This window comes from Uranotaenia lowii, chromosome 1, assembly GCF_029784155.1.
Source record: "Uranotaenia lowii strain MFRU-FL chromosome 1, ASM2978415v1, whole genome shotgun sequence".
NCBI lineage: Eukaryota > Metazoa > Arthropoda > Insecta > Diptera > Culicidae > Uranotaenia > Uranotaenia lowii.
In genome coordinates this window covers 116,657,564-116,684,115 of record NC_073691.1, presented here as the reverse complement: position 1 = coordinate 116,684,115, position 26,552 = coordinate 116,657,564, and the positions used below count along the sequence as shown (strand labels likewise).

The following is a 26,552-nucleotide window of genomic DNA, read 5'->3' as shown; positions in this document are numbered from 1 at the left end:
TATAGACCCTTGCGCTTTACAGTGTAGAGAGGAGAAGAAAGGAGGGGGTTCCATATAAATTTCGTTGTAAAGCTTAAAAACTTATCAACCAATTGAAAAATATTTTCAGTTTTTAGCATAAATCCAGAACATATCAAGTAAAAACAACGATATTTTATCAGTTGGATTGTTTGCGTACGATTAATTTGAGACCCCTCCTTTTAAGGGCGATGCTTAAAGAAACATATTAAAATTATCAGATCTTTGACACAAATTTTTAGATCAAGATTCAGAATATAAGTTTAAGTTATTTTTGTGTTGCAACCCGAAACTCCAGCTGCAGCTCTCATTTTTTAGCGGTTGATTATGAATTTTGTTATAATTTGATTTAAAATAATGCCAACAAAATAATAAAAATATGAATAAATTCCGAAAATATCAGTCGATTTTGGAAGGTGTAGCAAAGCACACCGGGTCAGCTAGTAGGGGAGAGGAAGGCTATATGCGCATATTAAGGAAAGCACTCATTTTCTCCTATACTCCAAAAGATAGGAGTCTGAAAACTATATGCACATGAGCGGACATCTGTTTTATATACGTTAGTGAAATTTTTCTGTTAAAATCTCATACAGTTTTTGTGAAAATAATTTTATAATAAAAGAAGTCAAAATAGCCGATTTCCGAAACTGGCGGGCTAAATGCGCATATTTATGTTTTTAGCTATATTTCATTACCACTTGCAATATTTTGATATTATTTAATTGAAAATGGTAGAAACGGATGTTAAGCATACGTCAAGGCCGAAATTTTGGTGAAATTTTTTACATCACTAGTTCTTTTGCATGAAACATAGTTAAGTATGCCATATGGCCATATTTCAGGGTAATATTTTGTTCATATTGTATTTTTATCGGATCAGTAGGAAGTTCTTCTTTTTTCGCTGTAAGATCGTGATTTGAGCGTAGATTTCATGTTTAAATGATAGAAAGTAAAAAATTTATAAGACTAATCTATTTTTCTTGATATAGGCATTTAACCTGCCTTGATATGGGCATTCAGAACCTGTCTCTTATTCCAATATCTTATCATTTACAACTTTGCCAAAAGCTTCGATTTGTTGAATTTCGGATTTCCAGATGAATGAGAAAGAAAAACCACTAAAATTTTTGTTCACAGAATCTGTATGCACAATAATTAAAGTTCAATATATTATAACAAAACTGACAAAAATCTTGTTTGAATTTTTAAATTTTTTCGACTTTATATAATAATTTAATTTTTTTATGCCATGTGTTAAAAGCGTATTACCCTCAAACTGCACTAATTAGATATGATGAATCTCCAGCCATATCGTCAATCGGCTGTATGCGCATATTACCCAATATGCGCATATAAGGACACTTCCCCCTATACATATATAATCAGATTTTTTTTTTAATTGAACGTTATCTTGAAGTTAGAAATATTATTGCAAGGAAGAAAAAAGTTGACTATATTGCTTTCTGTAAAATTTACAACAGCTTTAACTAATTGTTGCAAATTTGTTACTTTATGAAACGAAGGGTTAAGTGTTTTCTTTTATTTTCCAGGATGCCCACAAGTTTTGGTCATGTGGATGTTAGAAGAAAAGGATGAAGAAGAAGAAGAAAAATGGATGTGTAGCAACGCACACAGAGGTTAAGCAGTGTTCTTTAATCTACTGATAGATTTTCATAATCGTTTTAGTTTGTGAACAATGTTTTGCAGGAATGCTGTGTATTTTGCCATTATTTCATTTGCACCCTATGTGTTATTTATTATCTTTTCAATGTAGCATATTTAATCCATCTTAAAAAGAAAATTTATCAACTGAATAATTTAAGAAGACTTAAATTATGTATCTTTTTTTTCTAGAATACAACTGGAGTTTTAAAACAATCTTTCTGTTTTGAAAACGTGGTAAACCTCGTGGGAAGGAAAGGGTTAAAAAAAAGAAATTAATGAAATGAAATAGGCTCTAGACATAGACAACCACCTTATGGTAGTTTCTCTAAAAAAAAAACAACGAAGCATTTATTTTGGTTTTAGTTAGTAATATTTTCTTAAGCACTCAGTAATAGAAAGAAAAATGTCTTTATCGACAACATGATTCCATCTACAGTAGCGATCAAAGTTATTGCAGAGAGTGTCTTTTTCCATTCCCTACATATTGTCATCATCCAAACAGATCTGATTGCAAAAAAGCGACTCTTTTACATAAGCTTCTATCCACACGTACAGGCCGTTGAGGCGCAATTTTCAGGGCCAAACGCCGAAACGGCCGGAGCGGAAAACGATGCAATTGAGCCAACCAAAGTAATTAACTTAAGCTTTTGCTTTGCGCTTGAGCGCCTATAACGACATCATCAGGTGCCCGTCGTGTACGGTCAGCCATATATAGATTCAGCTGGATATTAAGGAATCACAAATGCAACAATTTATTTGTATGGGTCAATTGATCAACGAAAAACATCAGATCACAGTCGCATTGTGACACCATTTGTTGCCCCGGTCAGCATTTTTTGTTTCAAATTAGGTAGTTAGGAATTGATACCTAACTGTTGAGCCCATCTATTTGATATCACAATCACAACGAATGAGACAAGCAAAAAATAAAAATAAAAATTCTGCTTTTGGAGTTTATTCGCAATATTTCTTAAAATCCACATCATTGCTGTACAATACTAAAATTAGTATGTCTACTTTTAATGTTTAACGAATTGATCTTTGTTAGCTTACATAAATAACATTATCTACAAACTTTTACCACAGCTAATACCGTAAACTTCTATGATGTAATGTTTGCAGTGTAACTTTGTGATTCCTGTTAGGTTATTCAAAGATCTCGAAAGCTCAGTTTACCTCCACTTTATTTGAGTAGTTTCGTTTGTCTGAAAAGTACTCGGGCTCAATCTAAGCATATAGGTTTTTATACGTTTCTGGGAAAATAAACGTTTTGTGATCTATTCAAGTCAGCACATTGAAATTTAATTGAGAAGTAATAGATAAAAATAATCTTATATTCTCCAGAATAGTCAAATTTCAACCATTGTATGTTTTTTTTAGCATTCGATGTTGTGCAGTTTTCACAAATGTATCGCACTTGTTCGACTATCATGTAACAAAATATATTTTTCCATGACGTCACCTCATTATAAAAAAACACACACATATATATACCTCACGGTGTGTGTTTTAAGCTTTGAAAAAATAAAATAATGAGTATTTAAAAATTAACGATCCGCTCAAAACAATTTTTGATGAGAAATCAGTTTTTATACTTCTCCTGAGTGAAATGTCTTAAATTCCCATTCGCACTTTAGACTCAATGCAAATCGCTACAGCAGTTCAGTCTAGCTGAAATTTTGCATATTACTTTCTTTTAGGGTTACCATATCCCGTGACACCAAAAAGAGTACATTGAGATAATTTACCCAAAAAGTCAGGAAAAACGTCTATATATTATCGAGCTTCGCGCCCGGATGGTATGCAAAATGATGTACAGTAGAACCCCGTGTGGTAACTTTCTTTGAAAGTGCTGCTTCAATCTTCTTCAGACTACAGTTCACATTTTCCTATCACTACACTTCATCTCTGGCTAGGAAAATATGTACCACCTTTCCTCTTCAAATTTGGATTAGAGAATGATCCACATAAAAAATTCATTCGCCAATCTATTTTCCGTCAATGGACTCTCCTTTTCTTTCAAATGTACTCTCTCTTTCTTTCTCACTCAATTCATTTTGCTTAAAAGCGCCACTCAGGTTCATCCATTCCATTCATCCATCACTTCTATTCACACGCTTGTTTATAAGTAATCATGTAAGTAAAATTTAAAAGCGATTTCATACTTTTGGCAATGAACTAAATACAAATTATTATAACCTTGTTTACGCAGCAAACTATTCCAGTTAAAATTAACATTTAAAAGCATTTTGTATAAAAGGTTTAATTTTAAAGCTGTTCTGAAAACCTTATACTAATTACTTTAATTTTAATTCTTTCTCCTAGGCATACCTACCACACCCCGCTTACCCGAATTAGTCGGGGGAGGGACAACCTCGGATAAATGAAACCTCGGATTAAACGAAATACAATGACAAACCCTTTGCTCTGGTATGGCAGATCATCCAGGCGAAAATGCTCGGTTCTTACATTGATTTTATTTTTTTTTAAATCGATCATTTTTACACGGATTTGGATGAAAATTGTGGCTCGGATGAGCGGAGTTCTGCTGTACATAGTTCGTGCTCTCTGAAATGGCCCCGAGATATTCCATTTTAATCAACTATGTACTGTTAATGTCTTGGAGGTTATGTGACTTACATGACAATTATGAAGCGGCTAAAAATGCATGTTTATTGAAAAAAAAAGTTAAATAAAGTAATTTGTGTAAGTTGTATTACTTTCGTTGTTTCTGTATAAGATGTGGAACAACTTTATAAAATGGAAGGAATTCATTAGTTTTTCTTATCAAATGTCTTTCAACAAAAAAAAGAGTACATTTGGTAAAATTTCACAAAAAGAAGTACTCTTAAAAGAGTACGTATGGTAATTGTACTTTCTTTTGAAACAATGATCTTTAGAAGCCTAGAGTTTCATTAAACGTTTTTTTCCAGTCCAATTTTAGTGACCCTGCTGCGCACTGTAATTCAAAGAATAAAATGGAAGAATTACTGTCAAAGTTAAATTATCTTAGCTTCTACAGTTTCCAACCCACTGTATTATTACAATAACCTCTTGAATTTAATTTTAAAGTTTTAAGGAAATAACTATTTATAATGGTTGAATCTAGTCTATAACTGTGATAAATTAGATTTTTTTTTCCAAAAAATGCATTTCTATCTTGTTGTCGATCTTAAATTCACAAAAATCAACGGTTTCGTTGGAAAAAGTGAATTACAAATGACCGATAGTAAGCTAGCCTCCAGCACGTAACATATATCACATTTTGTTCGTCACTTACTTATTTTATTAATTCTACTGTACACTGAAGTTCTGCTCTATCATTGAATAGAACATTTATGAAACATTAATTTTACAGTAAAACAATCATAACTTCTACAATTTTATACCAATTATGGTAAAACCACTTAAAATCATTGGTTTGAATTGACCATAGAAATCCATATAAACTAAAAATTTACCGTCGAAACCGTCGATGAAATTAATTTTTTTTTCTAAAAAAAACTTGTTTTTTATCTTTATGTTGATCATTAATTCGAAAATCTCAACAGTACTTCAATTCTTATGCAAAAATGAAGTTGAAATGATTTTTCTATCAATCATGTGTCCACCTTCAATATGAGAAAAAGAAAATTCAAATTGATGTTATGTAGCATGAACTTTAACTTTTAATTAAATTTTATATTTTAAATTATTTTGAAAACTGGTCTGCTTAGGAATGTTTAGATTTTATCTGAGTTAAACAAAATTCAAAAATTGTGGAATTATATGAATGGAAGGCTTAAAAAAAAAAAGATTTTTTTATATTTCGTTGGAAACCAATCATAGGGTGTTGGACTGTTGTTATTCATATATCCAAAAATTTCAATTAACCAGAATAAGTTTTCACACCTGAAAATAAATTCAAGTTACATTTGGATAAGATCAATAATAATAAAGATATTCCATATAAAAAAATTATCTAATATTTTCACGTAGAAATAAGTTTATCTGAAAATCCTAATCATGAATCTTTCAACTTTTACATTTTTTATTGTTTCAAAATGACAAAAACTTGAATAAAAATTAATAAATTAATTTTTCAAGAAAAAAATACTATTCCATTGTACTGGAATAATTTTACAAATAGAAAACTGTAAATATGGACTACAAATCTTGAAAAAAATCAAAACGTATGGGGACTCACCGACCAAATATTTTAATTTTGCCTGAAAATAATTCAGAAACGGCAGAATTTCCAATTCTGAAAAAATAAAGTTACTGTTTTTTTTCATTGAAACATCTTCTATAAATACACCAAGACCTACTATCTCAGTAAATCTTCATATTTCTTTACTTTGAAGACATCTAGTTTATATAACTTCAAAATAAAATAGTTGTGCTCAGCATTAGAAGAAATATCACTTCCGGACCATGAAAGTATAAACAAAAGTAAAGGAATATAAATTTATCTAACCTCAAATGCGATACAATTGCAACAATCACACTAGATAAAAACTCACATATTTAGGAATTCTGATGGATGTTATCTACCTATTTGTTTTTTTAATATCTTCAGAGATTTTCCCCTGAAACAATTTTGTTTTCTTTTCCAATCAAGACAGAATATAAAAAAAAAACCTGTAGATGATTAATTCATCTGTTTTCGGTTTCACGGTAGCCGCAACGCCGAACGAAATGCCGAAATTGTGTGCGGTTTTTTTTCAAGGTCATTATCTCAACAATTTCAAGTTGCTAGTTTATGACATAGAGTAAAAGTAGGTCAACAGCATTGGTTCCAAACTTCAATTCATCTATTCAGCCGGTTCTCTGTCTGAGTTCGCTTTCGTTGGCTCTTGGATAGTTATCTCTCACTGTCAGGTCGTCTCGACTGGTCTCGACTCTGGTTACAAGGTGGTCGATGTGTTTGTGCTGAAGAACTCCGACGCGCGCGATGATGATGATGCAGCGGTGGCTGCCAAGTCGGTATTGAATCATAGCAGGCAGGCTGTATATACGATGCGAGACGCTCAGTCATCTTTGATGCGATCCAATAGGTCCTGGCCAAAAGCGTCGATGATATTTAACCGAGACGCCGACTTTGATGTGGCTGCTGATGGAGGCTACGCAAAATTAAAAATTTCTTCTTTAGACTTGCGGCAGTTTTACTCAATAGGATGTGTCACTTCCGATTTTCCTTCAATATTTTTCAGCCAAAGATCGATAATTTTCAACAATTTTTAGTACCGTAAAATGGGGTGATTCGGAAAAAATTAGGAAAATTTCACATCCTGATGTTGATTCAACCTGAGATGCTTGCAAACATGTTTAACTTTCGTGCGACAGGGACATCGGGCTTGAAATTTCGAATTGAAACTAGCGTCCTGTTTGGTACGTACGGACACACATCAATGCATTAAGCATCTAGGCACGGTTTCGTGTTGGTCAAGGTCAAGTCATCAATTCTGGCTGATTCGATTCAGCTATTTGTTCGTTGATTCGCTAGTAGCTTTGAAACGAAACCTGTTTGAGTTTTCATTCATACGTTAATATAGGCAGTGAATTCACAGAAGAACCAATCTACCTTTCTTCAAAGCCCCTGAAAATCCCGTGAAGTTTCGGCCAGATTTGGCGATACTACAGCCGAGAAGTCATCCAGTGGTGGCACGATAATAACGTAGATTTCATTGATAAAAACATAAATCCACCCAACTGCCCTCAGCCCCGGCACATCGAAAGATATTGGGCAATAATGAAGCGGAAGCTTGAAAAAGTGCATAAACGACTCGGGACGCGACTTATATATCGAAGTCTTTTCTTGGAACCTTTACAAAAAATCTCTGAAAACTAGATATATAAAAACAAGACTTTGTTTTCTGAATCTCCTGTATGGTTAAGCCAAGATTCAGAGGTACTATTGTACCTATATTTCTCTTCCACTTAGTGTGTACATGTCCATCTTTTGCCCGACTACATTTCTTTAATGTATGTCAGAATTTAACAAAGTATGTTAAAAAATAGTACTTATTTCCAATATAATGATTAAAAAAAAGCTTTATTGCTTAAAAATCCCTATGTGGATAGGCTAAATGCCAACTTTGCCATTATAAAATCGTTTATAGCCCTCATTGTAGCATCCTGGTTAGAACATTTTCTGATCATTGTAAACTCAAATCTCCTGAATTTTGTAGTTGTGAATCAATAATGTATGATTAATTCAGCTCATATGTGCCTATTTTTTGTTTGCTAGGACGCTTTTAGGTACTCTCGCCTATCCTGTTTTAAGTGTATCTAATTTTAAAAATTTAAACTAAAATAACAATCTGTCATTTTTCACCCAATGTGGTTATAAGCTACAATGCTTCAAAATCCCTACGTGGATCGGCTTTATGCCCTAAATATTTATTTATTTTCTAATCCTTTTATGGTTTTCAGGTTTCTCAGGTATATGATGAAATCTGTGAAAAAAAGGCTAGGCACAATTTTCCCGTTTGTTTGGATAACGTGCCGCTTTAAGCCTACCCCTTTTCTGATACATATAGACACTCCGCTATCCTACAAACTAGAAAAAATCCATCGGAGGTCTACAATAACTATTTTTTAAGATTGGCGTACAAAATTCACAAGCAAATTTTGAAATTTTCAATAAATAATTTCCCTATAAACTTCAAATTTTACATTGGTAAGTTTAAGCGTGTTAAGAATTCGTTAATAAATTTGATAAATCAAATCATAAAAAACCTATCGAAAAAAGAAAAAAAATATTTTTCTTTATTTTGACAAATCCAACAGAATAATAAATAAAAAAAATATATTCATTTATTGTTTTTAAATAAAACAATTTGAAGTGAGCATACATAAAATTTTATACGGTCCACAAATCGGAGCTAAGATTTTGTTTTTGTCGCAGCATGCCGAAATTTTAATAGCGATTGTCCGACCCCAGAAAATGTACTTTCCTGCCCACACCAGCATGGCCATCACTTTTTCAAAACAACCACTGATATCGATTGCTGGGCCGCTATTTTTCATTTACATCTCATTTTTAAGGACACAAAAGGACTGTATTCGAAAAAAAAAATGCAACACTTCCTTTTGTGAATAACTTTTGAATGGATAGATGAAAATTGATGAAATTTTCAATGATACTACCTAGTAATATAATGTTTATATGTACGAAATTTTGTGATGATATGTTATGTGGTTTATTGACCAAAATCTTTGGCAAATATGCGCCGTTTATATTGCACACTATGAACTACCGTATTTCTAAATGGCTATTTTTGTTGGCGTTCTTCATTTCCTAGAGCTCAACCTTCAACACAACTCAACCTTTTCTATTTTATCGAAGTTATGATAAGATTTTCCACATTGTGCAAGAAAACAACATTATTAACTTTTATCACTCTTAAAACCAACTTTATCAAAACAGGATTTCGACTTTGAGGAACCTGTGAAAGTCGCCCATCAGTTTCGATTAGCACAATCGTTTATTGTAATACAACTTCCTTTCAGCACAATTTTTAAGTACTTAAACGAACTTTAAAGCTGACAAAAAGGTCGTATATATTGCTAAACAGCTTTTAAGCAGCTTCAAAAAGCACTTTTAAAGCAGAACAAATAATCGAAAAAATTCATATGCCTTCTCAAGTCCTCTTTTTTGTTCAAATTAATCAAGCATATTTGTCACTGTAACTTACATTTAAATAACATCTTTTATCCAAGCCCCGAACCCGAGTTTACTGATTGAAAATCGAGCTACATACTTGCTGCTCTATATGAACATCATGAGTAGGCAACGATTTTATTTGATGAGATGATTTTCTACAAAACGACTTTCTGGTTCTTAATTTCTACTTTATTCTCATTTTCAAGTTGTCAAAAAGTTTTTTCGGAACTAAGTGTGTACTTCACATTGTCGTTTCGCAAGTAACGATGTGTTTTTTATGCAAACACGGGTTGAAGTTCGAAACAAATAGAATTTACCCTTTAAATCTACTTCAATGTTCCTAAATTGTGAAGTTGTTTTGAACGCCCGTTGGAACTAATTAAACACTTTCGAGTTTACAAAAGAGTAAAACATAGATTTTTTTACGAACTATTGACATTGTTCTTCTTTATACCAACTTTAAAGTTCCCAAAAAGTAGAAACTTCCGGTCGCATTTGTTGGCATTTTTTGTGTACTTGGCGTTATATACCACTTACCGATTTGCATCTTTAATAGATTGTCTGCCAAATTTTGTGCTGGATATATGTATTTTTTTAATTTGTCTTCTTGTTTTTCCACGGAACATTCAGGCAAGGCTTGTCAATGAAAAATTTTTGACAGGAAATCCGCCGGTGCAGGTTCGTTTCGATTTCTTCTACGCAATTTTACAAACTTCACCCCGCGAACGGGTTCACCATTTTGCGCACGATTTGACCACCATATTTTGCTTATTTTATCGGTGGACAGATTATTATAAAGACACGATATTTGGCCTGTTTTTTGTCTGCTGGGCGAATCAGAACCAAAAATCGACCTACTTTACCATTTCAAAATTGGAAGGATCGGATCTTAATGAAACTCCTGACTTCCCATTCCTCCATGGAATAAATCATTCTAACTTTTATTCAAACTTAAGTTTACTGTTAGATTAAGCTTGCCAGATTCCCAGTTTTATCCGAACTTGCCAGGATATTTGGTACAAAATTTGGGCAAGGTCCGGTTTTTTTTGTGATGGTCCCTAGGCCCATTTGGGTCCTTCCTCCACCCCATACGCTTCTTTTGAAGTGGGAGGGACATTTTATCCTTAGGATAATTATATTTTACATGTATTTGCTTTTTCTGTACGACTTATTCGTCTTACTCCCGCGTATGTCCATCACCGTACAATTCTCTAACTAAATCTCCGTCAGATTTCCATCACTTTCATTGTATGATCCTTGTCAGGATTAGTCATATTTTCAAACAGTCTGTTTTATGTATTGTATAGCCATTTTCTTAAAAGTGTTTATGTTCACACTGTCTTTGATGCTCGTCGGTAGATTGTTGAACATTTTCAGTCCGTTGTAGTAAAGAGAGCGTTTACTCATCTCTTTTTTAATATTCGGCAGTCTGAAGTCTTGTGCTCTTCTAGTGTTGTAGCTGAGAATGTCGATTCCGTATTGCAGGCCGTCCGTTAAATAGTATGGTAACATTCCATTTTTCATCTTATAAATAAACATTAAGCTGTTATATGCTATTCTCTGTTTCACTGACAACCATTGAAGAATGTCGAGCATTAAAACACTGGGAGTGTATCGATTACATCGTATCACTACTCTCATAATTTTATTTTGTATTCTTTGCAGTCGATTTGTTTGTGTGTCAGATGCATGCAGCAATATTGTAGCGCAATAATCGAAGTGTGGCATGATCACGGATTTCACATAAATTACTTTTGACCAGAAAGTCATATACCGGCTGATTCGGCAAAGTATGCCATATTTTATGGCTATTTTCTTGATTGTATAGTCAATATGTGCTACGAAATTCAGCTTCTCATCAACTTGTATTCCCAAATATTTGACCTGACGCACTCTTTCGATGGCACAACCATCAATCAGCAAGTTTAGGCAGACTCTTATTGGACGATTACCAATAATCATCCAGCTGGTTTTACTAAGATTCAGACACAATTTTTTATGTTTTAAAAACTCAGAAATATTTTTCAAATCGGAATTTGCTTCTTGAATAACAAACTCTAAGTCATCACCACTCCAGTAGGAGACTGAATCATCTGCAAACAGTTTTAGACGACCATAACGTAGACAGTTTTTCATGTCATTGATGTACAATATGAATAGCAAAGGACCCAAAACACTTCCTTGGAGGACACCTAGACTATTTTCTCTGTAACGCGAATACGACGGTCCATATTTTGTTCTTTGCATTCTGTTATACAAGTAGTCCTTAAACCAGTTCAGTACCGTTCCGTTGATACCTATTTTTTCCAATACGTTTACCAACTTAAACCGATCAATCGTTTCAAAAACTCTCTTGAAATCCAGAAACACTGCAACTGTGTAACTACCGTTTTCAATATTGATCTTCCAATTTCGAAGTATCAAATTCACTGCCGTCTCCGTTGAATGCTGCTTTCTGAATCCAGATTGCTCGTCAACCAATATTCCTTCTGACTCAATAAAGTGTAGAAATTGCTTCTTAACTGCTAACTCCAGCACCTTTTCTTGTATTTCCAATATGTTTATCGGACGATATAATTTAGCTTCTCTCACATTTTTCTCTTTTTGAATTGGAACAACAGTCGAATGCTTCCATGTAGAAGGTATTATTCCTAATGCTAGACTCGTATTTATAATTTCTGTCAACTGACTAGTTAGTACCGGTAGAGAATCTTTAAAAACTTTCAAAGAAACGTTGTCGATACCAGCCGTGGATTTCATATCCGGTCCGGCCCGGTTGCCCGTATCTCGTTGATTAAAGTCCTGATTATGCCCATATTTACTCAATTTATTGGCAAAAACGAACAGAAAACTCAAATTAGGGTATAATATTTTTTGGTTTTTTAGTCCCTGTTAATGCATGACTTTTTTAAATGAAAATAGCAAATAATGATTCAGCGAAAAAATAACATTTTAATTCGAACAACACAACTGAACAGGTTTGAAGCCGTTATTTTTAGGCTAATAAAAGTTATGACCCATAAAAGTTAAAAAGTAATATTTGAAATGGTTGTTTTCAACATTTCAACACGATTTTGTAATTTTATTCCTATCATTGTTCATTAGGTGCAGGAAGATGTTTGTGATTGAATGGAATTAAACAAAATGTTAGAAAAAACAGCAATTTTACAAAAACTACTTTTTTTAAAAAAAATAATAAATTTGATTTTCGCAATTTTTTTACACATTTCTTTAATATCTCACACATACATTAAAGAATCGTAATTATAATACCATGGGATGATTCCATTTAACCTAAAAATACTTTTTGTGAATACAGAACTCAAAAATAATCACGTGTTTCCGAGATATTTGGGTTTGAATTAGTGTTGATTTAAAACAACACTCATTGAAGGGTTAAGTAAGTTTTATCAAAATAATAAAATTTCATTTTTGAAAGCCTAAAACATGATTTAAAATCTACTGATGTATTTCGATAGAATTTTTTGCTTTCGCTCGGTTTTTGGATTGGAAATGTGGAAATCAGATGCCCGGATTTTGCCAGGTTTTTAGCTAAAATAGCATGCATGTGTCCGGCTCGGATACGTTCGTGAAAAATTCATTCAGGCAACCTTGTGTTAGATCCTCTAGGACTCCTAACACGATTAACTACATGAGCTTTGGTCGTATAGTTTATTTCCCGCTGTTTTGGTGTCTCTGATTGGGACTTTTCTAGATTTTTCACAATTCTGCTCAAACATTTAGGTCAATGAATTTATTCATAAGATCTACTTACGAATGCCTCCTGTGGAGTTAAAATCCCTTCAAAAAAAAAAAAATAAATAAATAAAAAGATCTACTTAAAACACTTGAAAGATTGCCAAAGTAGTATCACTGAAAATATCATCATTTTTCATCCATCTATTCAAAAAGTATTCACAAATGAAAGTGTTGCATTTTTTTCGAATAAATACAGTCCTTAAGCAAAGATACCGTCACTTCAAAATAAAGAAGTGGGCTTTGCCGCGAACATTAATGCTTCTATACGGACTTCCGATGTTCGCAACGCCATCTTAAGAGTTCCAGCAACAAGATTCATGCGTCCCTTAAGTTCACATTTCTTCCCTAGAAAACATTATCAAAATCGATCAACGCAATCAAATATTAATGCGGATTGATTCTGAGGTTGGTTTCGGGGTTGCAGGCGATTTCCTTATAAATAATGGTTTTGTGCACTCTTCTTCGTAGGTTGTTGGAAAGTTTTCATTCTCAAAACGCATATTTCCATTTTACAATGATCCAAGTTTATATTGATGCTTTGACTTGTGTAGTTATTCCTATAATAAATTGTATCTATGGATGTATAGAATCAAACATCCGTCCATAGAAACCAACCTTATATTCAAACCGATTAAACTTTTGACCTCTAAAAAAATACAAAATACGAAAAAGAGAAATTACGTCACGGTGGAATGTGTCTTTTGTATTTAAATTTAAAATTCGGAAAACAACACATTTTAAACATTCCAAAAAAAAAAATTCAAACATAACATTTAAACAATAACATTTTTAATTCTTTTCACATTCTGATTTCAAATGGATACCCTAAATTCTGATGCAAGAATCACTCAACAGGAAGGATTAAGCTTCAGCATTTTTATTCAGAATTATGAATTTTGAATCTTTAATTTTGGTTTTGGTAACAGAGACTTGTTCGTTGAGATTCAAAGTCCGATTAGATCATTAAATTAAATAGAAAGAGTGATGACACATCAAATTGGCGTTTTCAGAAAAAATATTGGTTGCTACAGTTATTTTAATTTTTTTTTGTGAAGAGATCAATCATCGTAATTTATGTTTTATACTTTAATTTATCGGCCTTATCGGTGAAAAGTGATGTCCTTTTAGTTGGGACATCTTAAGAATATGAAATTTTTATAGATGGATATTAGAATTTATTAAGAACATCATATATCAAATATTTGTTCTGCACGGGCCAACAACTATGAAGTGGTACATAGATAAAGATAGAGTTGCATCAACCACCACACAAGTTCACTCGTGTTGGGAAAAAGTGGTAGAAATTTTGTCATTTTTAGCACATTTTGAAATATTTGTCATGCAAAAACATTTTCAAGATCTGCGGCCTTCAAGTTTTTTAACACACTTGTTGTAGTTTCGAATGCTGTGATGCAAAAATAGCAATATTTCTATCACATACGGCTGAAGCAGAAACAGTGCTGTAAAAAAAAAACGCCCAAATATCTTTAAAACATTTTTGCACAGTGAAATTTTCAAAATGTCATAATTTCCACCCCTTTTTCCCAACACGAGTGAACTTGCTCTTAGTAGGCTAAGCGTGGTTCGCCCCACAAACAGGAAAACTTGTAGTGCGAACGAACCCGCTCATTTTCACCATCTTTCATTTCATCTAACGTTCTATCTATCTATAAAAATTTCACAATCTTAAGATGTCCCTACTAAAAAAGACATCACTTTTCACCGATAAGGTCGATAAATTAAAGAATAAAAGTTATTTTTGATTCTCGAGAAACATCAGATTTTAACCCTACTCGGAAAACAGGTAACTTGGAACCAATTTGGTTTTCAATGAAAAATCTTATAAAACCTCCGACTAATATTCTTATATGATAAATTTGTAATGCGCCTAAACGCCTAAAAACATCAATTGCAGAAATTTTTGGTTTAGTTTTCACTAAATTTTGCATTACATTGTGCTGCATAGATTTAGGGGTGAAAAAAGCTATAAAAATCCTACTAGCTCAAATCATTAAAATATATTATTGGATGGATGAAATTTTGATGTTAACGAACGCGTAATGCAAAACAATCATATTCCAGCATACGGAAATAGAATTTTTGAGGCCTCATTTTGATTTGCCTTTTGTTGTTTTTTATCCCAGACAGGTAACAGAATTATAAAAAAAAATATTCAAAATAATTGGTAACTGTCCGGAGAATATTTTTACACCAACAGTGTTGATGTACGATAATTGGTATACCGTGTAAAGTTTTAATGGCATCGATTTTTTTTAAATTTTAACATCTATTGCTCGATTTTTCAAATTTCCTGTGAGTATCAAAAACTTTTAAAAACTACCTTAAGGCGTGAGAAACTATGTCGTCATAATTTTGTTATCATTAAATGATACCTCGACAACATTATATTAGAAAAAAAAATTGAATAAGTACTGTGATATACAGATGTTGCATCTAATCCAGCTGTTCCATGATGCTTCATTTGGTGGTACCTTTAAAAACCATATTCTTTTATACAAGAGGTTCTGGAAACCTTTTTTTATGTAAATCTATTTTTTACCCCAGTACCTTTGATTCAGCCAAATGTGAACTTAAAACGATGAGGATTAAGTAACATTGCAAATCTTGGTTATTTGTGAAGCCTGTAATCGAAAGTTGAAGTTTCTCATTTGAAAAAGACAATTAATTTGATTGATTACATTGTATTGTACTTACGAAGATTACACGGGGAAACAGCATTTTTGGTGCCTTTTTTTTTATAAATTTGGTTTTGTCAGAATACGCCAAATTCGAATTTTCAATCAGATTTTGCTAGAACACTTCTCCTATAATTTTGCTGATAAGTATGTCCTATTGAGATCGTTTTGAGCAACGAACAATGAAAACTGATAAACAACCCAATTTATACCGAAAACAGAACTGATTTCAAAACAATTTTTTATACTCAATTCAAAGCAGGGTTGAGATTTTTGCTAGATATTCTTGCTTCAAAGATATAACGCTTTAAAATTAAGCTTAAACATATTTGAGAAAATTAAAATCTCAAATCTCAATTTATTATAATGTCTCGCAATGTTGAAGACCGCAGACATTTTAACTTACAGTGAAAAAAATATTTATGTTGGTTTGGATTATCTTTATGAGTTCATTGAAATTGTTTTATTTTACTGAACGAGAAATAAAAATATCAATAATATTCATCAAGATTTTCTCCAGAAGTCAACATTATTCGCGTTCTTTAAGAACGAAACAAAAGCTAGATCTTTAAGAGCCTTAAACAGAGTTTACTTTTAAATTCAGCGCTCCCTAGTTCGTCAAAATCAGTTCGGAAAATCTTGGCACCAAGGAAAAATGTGAATGTTGTAGACCTGGGATAGCAGGTAGTTTAACAAATTGATTGTTTTTTTGTAACAAAAAGTGTCGTTGAGAAATTTTCAATGCCGGTTAATGCAATGCTACTCCTAAGTGGCTATAGGAAACTATAAATTGCAAAACGTCGAAAAATAAATATAAATAAAAACCTCAGTTTTCAGGACGAATGTTCGTAATATTAGTACAGACTTTGAACACAATTCTCAATAGCAACCTGCCATACAAAATCAAAATCATGCGACGGAATTCGCGAAGGAGAAACTAGCGCTTGTACGAATTTCCATTTTCAGACAGCCAAACGGGTTTCTAATTTAGAATGCTAACTATGAATGCACTTCGTCGATACGCATGACATTCAAGTTCAGCCGCCAATAGGAGGTCTCCTTCCCCATAAATTCATACTTAAATGTAGGTACAGTAGAACAAATTCAAACGGATATTGATGTCGCAACACCCGTCTAGGAGACATCTTTTAAAGGCACTCAAATCTCGTAACTCAATGCTATTTATCAGTGCAACGAGCACATGCATTTTTACTACCAATTGCACTGAGAGCTGCTAATATACAAGAAACCCAACGCCCTTCGAATGTCTGAAAGTGATCTTGAAAAGTTCATTCGCATGATCATGTTTGTTTAAGTCTTTCGTCAGATCACAACCTCGTCGATACGTTATGATAAATTGGTCCACTCTAAGAACGATCTTGGATTGATAGGGATGTAAAAAGTGGTAGCCATGTTGTTTAGCAGCAACTACAAGTGGCCATGACAAGTAAATTACGTTAGAGACACCACCTCTCTTTTTATACAGAAAGTGACGAACTGGTTAGGCAGCATAGTGTTCTACCACTCTACTACTTACTGTTGATAGGGGTCGTTAAGCTTTTCCTACAAGTTGTTTGACATTGGCAATACTAGATATCACGGGAAATTTGCAACCTCGCCTTCAGCACCATCCATAATTATCTTTGCCGGCTGACGTGCTAAGTTTAATGCATTATGTTGCAACATTTGTCACGCGCACTGTGAAATGATAGCAGCGGACAAATTTAACGCTCACTCTCACTTCACATTTATCTTATTATCATTAAGAATCAATCTTTATTTGTTGAGCTTTTTTAAACTTACGAAAGTTTTATCTAGCTGACATTTTTATAAAATCATGTAAACCTAAACTTTTTCCTATAGACGGATGCGATGTATTCGAAATATATTTCAGTTACTACAATATTTGAATTACCTTCAATGTTTTTAAAAATAATTGGCCAGAGCTTATTTGTATCGACAGTTTGAAATTGCTTAAATATCAATAGACAAATTACCGTTGGTTCATAGGTGCCAAATTTTATCAATAAAAGAAAATTCATAAATTTAAGTTGAGGTACATATGTAGGTACTTGGTATGAAATCATAACCTCTGTTACCAGTTTAATTATACTGGTAAAATCGTACGAAAAAAGCTAATAAGTGTTTCTTGTCTCCTCCTACAGGTCAACCGCGAAACTTTAAAATTAATTCATTCACTGGAGTCGGAGGACTGCAGTAAGGCATCAGCCATGCTGCCCTTCGAGAGCTATCGATAAAATCTGCAAATTCAACTTTTTCGGCTTCTAACTATCAGCAAATTCCAAACACCAACGAGAGGGGAAGCGAGCTGCAGGAACTTTCAATGTAAGTAGTGCTATCTATTTAAAATGTCTTAGATACATAATACACATATATGTATGATGGTGCTAATTGCGATTGAAGACAAATTTTTCCATGCAGAAATATCCTGAGTCGGACCAACCTTCATTAAGGTTGGTTCCATAGCCAAAAATACTCCTTGAATCAAGCAGGCGATGTCTGAATTACCTTTTCTTGACTAATTTTGTGGGAACGGCATTCAGAAGCACAGTGTGGTGATCCCATAGAGCCGATGGACAAAAGTCTTAAAAGTTAAGATTCGACAAAATCTAGAGTTTGTTTTATGCCACCTGCAAGTTTCCTGAAAATCATTGTTGAAGTTTTGTAACCTCTTTTTAATTCTACTTTTTAAAATATTTCTCAGAATTAACTTTCGAATTCGGTATGCGATACGAAAATAGATGAGAATTAGGCTAGTGTATTCGATTCAGGCATACATTTAGTCGTTCGAGTAAACATGTACTTATGACTTATGGCATTGAATGAATGGCTCAAACGTCGTTTTACATGCTGTTAGATTTTATCTCAAAATTTTATATCAAGCGTCTTAAACTTTGCTACCACTTACTATTTTCCTTCAAGCACTCAAGTTCTGACATTATGTATGGCATAATGGCAATTATTGGAACGTATTTTAAAGGAATTCTCCATGTGCCAATCCGAGATATTAATCAAACAGTAGCGCTACCAAGTGCTCCATACAAGAGTTTAGAGAATTTAGGAAGCTTTTAGGAACAGGCATATAATTAAAAGAAAAATAGCTCGTATTGTTATTTTTTAATAATTATTGGGCAAAATTTTGTCATGAGAAGGTACTTGCAAGACATGCTGACAGAAAAACATTTGATTTTTTTACAAAAATTTCCGAAAAATGTGCAAGCAGCTCTCACATATTGTGCGTTTAGATAAAAAATTTATAAACGTCGTTGGGGAACTGGCATCATGGCTGACTTCCGACCAAAACATATTGAGTCGTTTTATTTAAGCGTGCGCCACGAAATTTTCTGTATTCAAATTCACATAAAATCAACGTTGCTACAAATTCATTTGAATCGTTTGTGTATCTCATTCTTGTCCGTAAGAGTGTAATGTAACTAATGTTGAGATACTCTGGTGGATACAGATTTATATGTGGCAACGTTGCATATAATACACTGTTATTTTTTCAAACACAACTGTCAAAAGTTCGGAAGTAAGTTCGGGATCGGAAGCCCGGACTTCCGATGTAAAATTTAGTGCTGGCGATATAATAAGAGCAGACATTTCAGAAGTGCATTTTTCATAATTGAAATACAACTCTTAAATAAATCTATAAAAAATCTAAATCATTTTAAATCTTCTACAAATTAGTTAATTTGGTTAACAGAAAACAGGATAAAATTCCAGTTATTTCAACCAGGTTTTTTCCTTGTTAGAATGCTTTCCAAAACAGAACATTCGTAAATTTAGCTTACAAATATCTTCAACCATTTTTTTGAATGAATGTTTTTGTGAAAATATCCCTTTTTCATTCAAAAACTTTTAAAATACTTAGGTGTGTTTTCAATCGCAAGAAAAACACCAGTTTTTGGAACTCAATTTAAGGCTTAGTAGCTATCAATATTTTTTCAAAAAATATTTAAAACACTAGAAGAAGACCTAAAAGTTGATTCTACTTACTTTTTAAGAGATCTCTGAAGTAAAAAACCGTAGTAAAATGAGTTTTAAATTCATCGAAAATTTACACCCCTTTGTTTACCTTTTTTCATAACTACAAAACGTCAAACGTTTACCTAGCATCACGAATCACCTCAATATAGAGCAAAGAGAAGGATGACTTACGTTTGAATCCCTGTAGCGTTGTCTAGATCTTCGCGGGTGATATGCGCTCTACAGAATCTCTTTAAACGCTTTTAGTTTTGTTGGCAGCCTCTGTGGTGGAAAAATTATGAAACTGAAAACCAGTGAAACTGAAGAAGTTTTCAAATATACTGGCTTGAAAGACTCTCTCAAACAATTTCTGTTTCAATTTCAAAACTTTACATAATTCGCCGCAACCGAACAGTTATTTTGCTACCTTTATTTTGCACGCCGATCCAGTGCAATGCAAAAAGCCGCAAAACCAAATTGCACTCGAAAATGATAAAGTTATCAAACGTCCTAAATTCAAACCATTTTGCAGAATTCATTAATTGTTTAAGTGAAACCCAGTTTTTTTCTAAGATAGATTACATGTTTATCAATCGTTTCCAGCTAATAACATAATTTTATTTACATTGGTTCATACGACGTAATCAAAACTAACTCTAGGAACATTTGTTTCAATGTTCAATTACGTGTATTGAAGTTTTTTGCTCAATTTTTATTTTTTAAGTCTTAAAATCCATGTCTCATAAATCTAAAATTTTGAAGTTTTTCAATGCTTCTTATGAAAGATCCCTTGTATTTGTCAAATATTTGCTATCATTATCGATTTTGTTTGCTACTGATAGTGAAACTTACAGAATTTAACTGAATACAATAGTTTTCTTTTCAAGGGTATATGGAATTCACCGGAGTTTGGCCTATGTATGCGTTATCTTAGCTAAAAATATTTTATAATTCAAATCACAAAGCTTCATACTACTTTAAATGAGATTTCAAGTTCACAACCATATGAATAAATCTTTTTTTATTCAAAATCTTTTTTAACACATAGGGGAGAATTGGGATACTTGATCCCCTTTTCTTATTTTAATCATATCCAGGGCTGGTAAATTTCGCCCGTCACGCTTGACCCGACTAGTTTTTTTTTCATCAAACGACCGGCACCTTACTCAATTGACGAAGCCTCACTACTCGCATGACGGATAAAGCACGACAACAATCAACATTTCTCCGTCATGCGACCAGGTCCCGGCAACGATACAGGATTTGTCTATGTATCGTGTGACCAACATCTTTTAAATAAGTGGTCGTGAATCTCTTTTTTAAGCTTTTTTTCCTCAGATTTAAGCTTTTTTGCCTTGAGAGCATAGGAGACGAAAGCTTAAATCTGAGGAAAAAAACTTAAATCTGTCAAAACGAGGGGAAACAAAGGGGAAATCTGAGAGGTGTGCTCCATACGGTTTGAATAGCGTTGCCGCCGTCTGCATGCGACTGGCGAAGCTCCTACACATCCTAGATCGGCTGCTGCCGGCAGGTAGGGGAGGAGCGGGCTATATGCGCCTATTAAGCAGAACACTGATTTAATCAAATATCACGTCGAATATGTGTACAAAAACTACACGTGTGTAGGCATCTGTTTTCTATACAATGGAGTAATTTTTATGTTAAAATTTTCTTCTGTTTCCAAGAAAACGATTTTATTGTAAGTGTTGTCTAAAATGCCGAACCTCAAACCGTGCGGGCTAAATGCGCCTATTTATGTTTTGAACAAAATTTCTGTTTTTTGGGCAATATTTCCGTATAATTTCATTGAAACTGCTAGAAAGTAATAGTTTCCGTACGACAAAGCTGAAGTTTTATAAAAATCTATGTATATTATAATTTTGTGGAATAAAACAAAAGTTAGGGTTGCCATACTATGGAGGCAGTTCATCCATGAGAAAAACTTTATCAAATCTGTCTTCAGATCTTCAATTCATTCTTAAGATGTCATTCAGAGCTTAGATTTGATGGTTCAGTGATAAAAATCATTTATTTATTCCATTTAACCTGTTATTCTAGGATGGAGGCATTTTACAAACATGATGGGGGCATACAAAAACACTCTATTATTCCACTAAATAATCATTATTAAACCTTCACAAAAGCTGAAATATGTTTAATTTCTTAAGTTCATTTAAGTAAGAAACAAAAACCATGCTAGTTTTTGTTTCGAACTTCTTTACATATAATTTTTAAAAGTCAAAATATTACATCAAAATGTGTCAAAGCCTTGTATGATTTTTTAATTTTTTTTGAGTTTATAAATTCATAAAATTCTTTCTTGCCTTATGTTCTAAGCGTATCACCTTCAAAATGCATTGGTCATTTCGCCAAACAGCCGTAGGGTCATTTAACCCGATAGGCCCATTTAGGAAACCTTTCCCCTACAACTAATTGAACGACTTGCTGGCAGAGAGCAACAATAGCAATAAAAATCTGAAAACGGGCTTGCTGGCAGGAGCAACAATTATAATAAATGCGTTTCTTTTTCGTCATCAGTCGTTGAAATGCGATTGCTTGACTAGGTTATTATTTTAGCTTCAAATGACTGGGGAATGAATGACTGGCAAACGAAGTGACTGGTCGTTAAGGAACAGTCAAATGAGTTTGAAGGACCATTTTACCGTTGACCGTTGAATTATGCCAACCCTGATCATATCTTTTTGGAAAAATTTAGCAACTCGCCGTCTTTTAGATTTTCTGACAGCGTGTAACTTCAAGTTTATATGCTTCAAAAGTTGGGACGATACATGAACCCGTGGATGAACTAGACGCATGTTCGTGAAAATAAAAAGAATGCGATATTTTTGAAGTTAAGGGAGACTTGATTCATTATTGAAGACTTGATGCTTCATTCCGGGGGCTCTAGTCCTTGGAAAAAATCAAACAAAATTTCTAAAGAATGTCAATTGTCAAGGTCATGTTTTTTTTCATTTCACAATTTATTAATTTCAAAAGAAGAGAATTCCAAAACTATGTCAACCCTGGTGTCATTGAATACTTTAAGGCGCTATTTTTTTAATTTAAGAGAAAATCAACTTTCTTAGGCCTTTTTGCCAGACAATTATTGTATAAATATCAGTTAATAGATAGATAATCGTAATCTTGTAATCAGCAACGATCACGATCTATTTAGAAGAAAAAAAACCTTTTTGAACTCTAGGGATCAATTGAACTCAGAATGAGCATTTAAGAAAACTTTATCTGAAAATTTTAAGGAGTTATTTTTTTTTTTTGAAATTATGGTATTATGGAGTTCATATTACACTCTGACGATTGTGTATTGGAATATATATTTTTGTAGGTTTTTTTTTCATGCATCATCGTGCATCATTTTTTCAACATTTTAAAGTGACAGAAAAACATCTTCAAGCCGCATTTTGTGAAATTTTTCGAACAAAGTCCAATAACTCAAAAAATTATTTTGTTAAAATTTGTTTAGCTTATCACATTGTTGTTTTGCTCCATTTTTCACATTTTTCTAAAACATTTGATCCTTGTAAGTCATTCCAATTTCGAGATATAGCTAAGGTATCAGGTATTCCCAGGGATCAAGTATCCTCATTCACCCCTATCGATTAGTTCAAAAAGAAAAATTATCATTTCAAGAGGAGAAATCACCGTGAATTTGTTTTATGAAATGAATTTGCGGCTTTATCGGTGAGGGTTAAAGAGTTGAAATGAAAGACGGATAGAAGATCAGAAGAAAATTCTAAGGTGGCGAAAAGAGCGAAGAGCATTTGAAATATTTCAAATGCTCTTCGCTCTTTTCACCACCTTAGAATTTTCTTCTGATCTTCTATCCGTCTTTCATTTCAACTCTTTAACCCTCACCGATAAAGCCGCAAATTCATTTCAAGAAAAATTATCTTGATTTCGGTTTTCAATTTACCACAGTGCTATTTTTTCGAAATAAGTCTCCATAAATTGCTAATATCTCTGTTAGTGCAAAAAAACGTAATCCAGCATGAAGAGTGGGTAATCAGGATAAAATTTCCTAGCAATTGAATATTAAATGGTAGTGACGTCTTGTGACGCAAATTTGTTCGGACTAGTTGAATATTATCAATTTTTATTGATAATTTATTAGAGACCTTTTAACCACCCGGGTCATTCGGGTCTGTAATGTTTATTGATGAATCTTACAAAAATAACGGTAAATACAGAGGTAGCTGTAAGGAAGAAAAACAAATTTTTCTCGCTTAAAAAGTACTACTCGACATACATTGAGTTTGAATCTTCAACTTGTAGAACAAAGAATTTGAATTTGCTGCAAAATTTGTCAACGGTAAAGACAAGTTTCAAAAAAAGTTTTTGTTTTCGAAAAAAAAAATTTTCGTACCTCCTTCATGCATCATTTTTTAACCAATCCTGTGCGTGTAGGAAGCAAAAATATATCAAAGCATGTTCGTTCATGAAACTTCAACCTTTTTTCCAATCGACTGGTACAGATGGATTTTAAAGGTTTGAAAAAGTAATATTTTTGACTTTTGTTCACCGCACTGACTGTGAGTCGGTGACAAAAATTAGTTTTGAGAGAGTGGGGTTTCATGGGCAATGGGAAAACATGGGCCACTCTGAATATCTTGGATATGTATCGTCGCTCTGCGTAAGCAACTATTTCCACATTTTGTTAACTTGTGTACGCATCATATGCTTCTTTTTTACCTACTGGAAATAAGTATAAAGACAACATAGTTTTTAATGCTCTTACGTTTACAGTGTAAACAACTGCAACCGAATGTTAGTCAATGTAAATGTAGTGGTGAGTAGAATATTATCTGTGTGTCAGAATGGGTTAGAATGTATGTGTGCATGTCAGACAGAGTATGAATATTTCCGTTTTGCGCCTGGAAATAAGTATAAAAACAGCTGTTTGCTTCTGTTCAATTTCGTTCGCGGAGGATCTATTTACGCTGAAAGTGAAAAGTTTTGCTCAATACGAAGTGAAAATGGTGACAAAGAAAGAAAACATCATTGGTGAAGGTTTTCACATATAATTTGATATTTACAGGAAAAATTCCAAAAAATAGCCCTTTGAGCGATTATGAGAAGGGAAGAGTAACTAGATACTCTTCGAAAAAAAGAGCTAACCTTGCGTGAAATCGGCATCAGGATTGGTAGGAGTAAGGATGTGGTGCATAATTATCTGCGGCTAGGCGAAAAATATGCCACAAGGAAGCGGTGTGGACATCCATCTATCCTGACGCCGAGGTGTAAGAGGGAAATAAAACGACTGGCGATTCACCAAAAGCTGTCTTCTGAGGAAATCAAGGAGGAGCTGAAGCTGACAGTATCTGAGCGTCGGATTCGGCAAGTTCTCAAAGACAATCCTATGTTTCCTTCACCAAAACAACACCTGTACCAAGACTTCTTCCTCGTCACGGAAAAGGCCGTTTTGTTTTTGCCGAAAAGTACCAATTTTGGGACCAAGAGTGGTCAAACGTGGTTTTAGTGACGAGAAGAAGTTCAACCTAGACGGGCCAGATGGTTTTAGCAGCCGCTGGTACGACAAGAGGCAGAAGAGGCCAACGAGCGAGAAACGAAACTTTGGTGGAGGATCTGGGCCGGCATAAGCATGACTGGAAAGATACCTGTTTGTTTCATCTCTACCCGAATGGACTCACAGATGTATTGCCAGCTATTAGAAGAAGTTCTGGTTCCATTTTCGGAAAATTTTATGGGAAAACATGGTTTTCCAGCAAGTCAATGCTGCCTGCCCTGCGTCCAGAGCTACGAAAGAGTTCTTTGAACTTCATAAAATCCCTCTTTTGGAGTAGCCAGACTGCAGCCCGGATCTAAATCCGGTCGAAAACGTTTGCGGGCTTTTCTCTCGTAACATTTTCAAGCAATGCCGAAGTTATGAAACGGCTGGACAAATTAAAATGGCGATTCAGGACGAATGGTCCAACCTGGATCCGAACGTTTTGAAAAGCTTCATAACTTCTATGCCACGACGTTTGCAAGAAGTCATTGCCATGAAAGGCAATGCTGCAAGTTATTAAACTCGATTGTTTTTGAAAATCAGATCAATAAAAACGAGTTTTTCTAATAAAATAGCGTTTGTCTTCATACTTATTTCCAACCCGGAAATCGCGACAACGCAGCGAGGATTTCACTCGCCACGCGGTCACCTGCCGGTCATGAAAATGTTTCACACCGCCGGCCGATACCTACTTCCACCGCCCGTCAACCGACATTCATTAGACGGGAGGGCAGTAGACAGCACCAGCGACTGCGGAATCATCGAGGTAGAGGTTCCACAAAACCCCGCCAATGCTATAGCGAAACGCGAGTACTCATATATTGCGCAACAATTTACACTATCGATCGATTGTACCATTAATTCAAGGCCCGCAATTTTGGCCAATTTATGTTGCGCGTGCCGGAAGATTAATCCGCGACGTTCATTCTGCCGCATTGCCGAATTGGGTCGGACTGGCGAGCCGTTAAAGTAGCCACTTTCCACCCACCTCGGATGGAAATTCCACAGTGAACGGAAAACTGTAAATGTAAACATTACAAACGAATAACCACTAAACACCATGCACCTCCATACACGTACCAACAGAAAGCTGAAAGCTCAAAGAGAGTAAACGGACATAGTTTGATCCAAACACAAAAATGTAAACCAACACACACGACAATGACGAATAAAATGAGTTTTGTACACATAGCACGTAATATAATCTCAAGTTCTGTATGATTTTCTAATTGGGTATTGGGGAGGGGGAATG

General features: G+C 33.9%; 1 protein-coding gene across 4 annotated transcripts in view; it reads left to right on the top strand.

Moving 5' to 3' along the window:
- Positions 1–26,552, top strand: part of LOC129739273 (ABC transporter G family member 20) — a 132,739-nt gene that overhangs the window by 29,133 nt on the left and 77,054 nt on the right. For all 4 annotated transcript variants that reach the window (XM_055730698.1, XM_055730696.1, XM_055730695.1 and 1 more), the window contains one exon: positions 17,952–18,132. The gene's annotated coding sequence lies outside the window, so the exon portion shown is untranslated. The remainder of the gene's footprint in view (positions 1–17,951; positions 18,133–26,552) is intronic.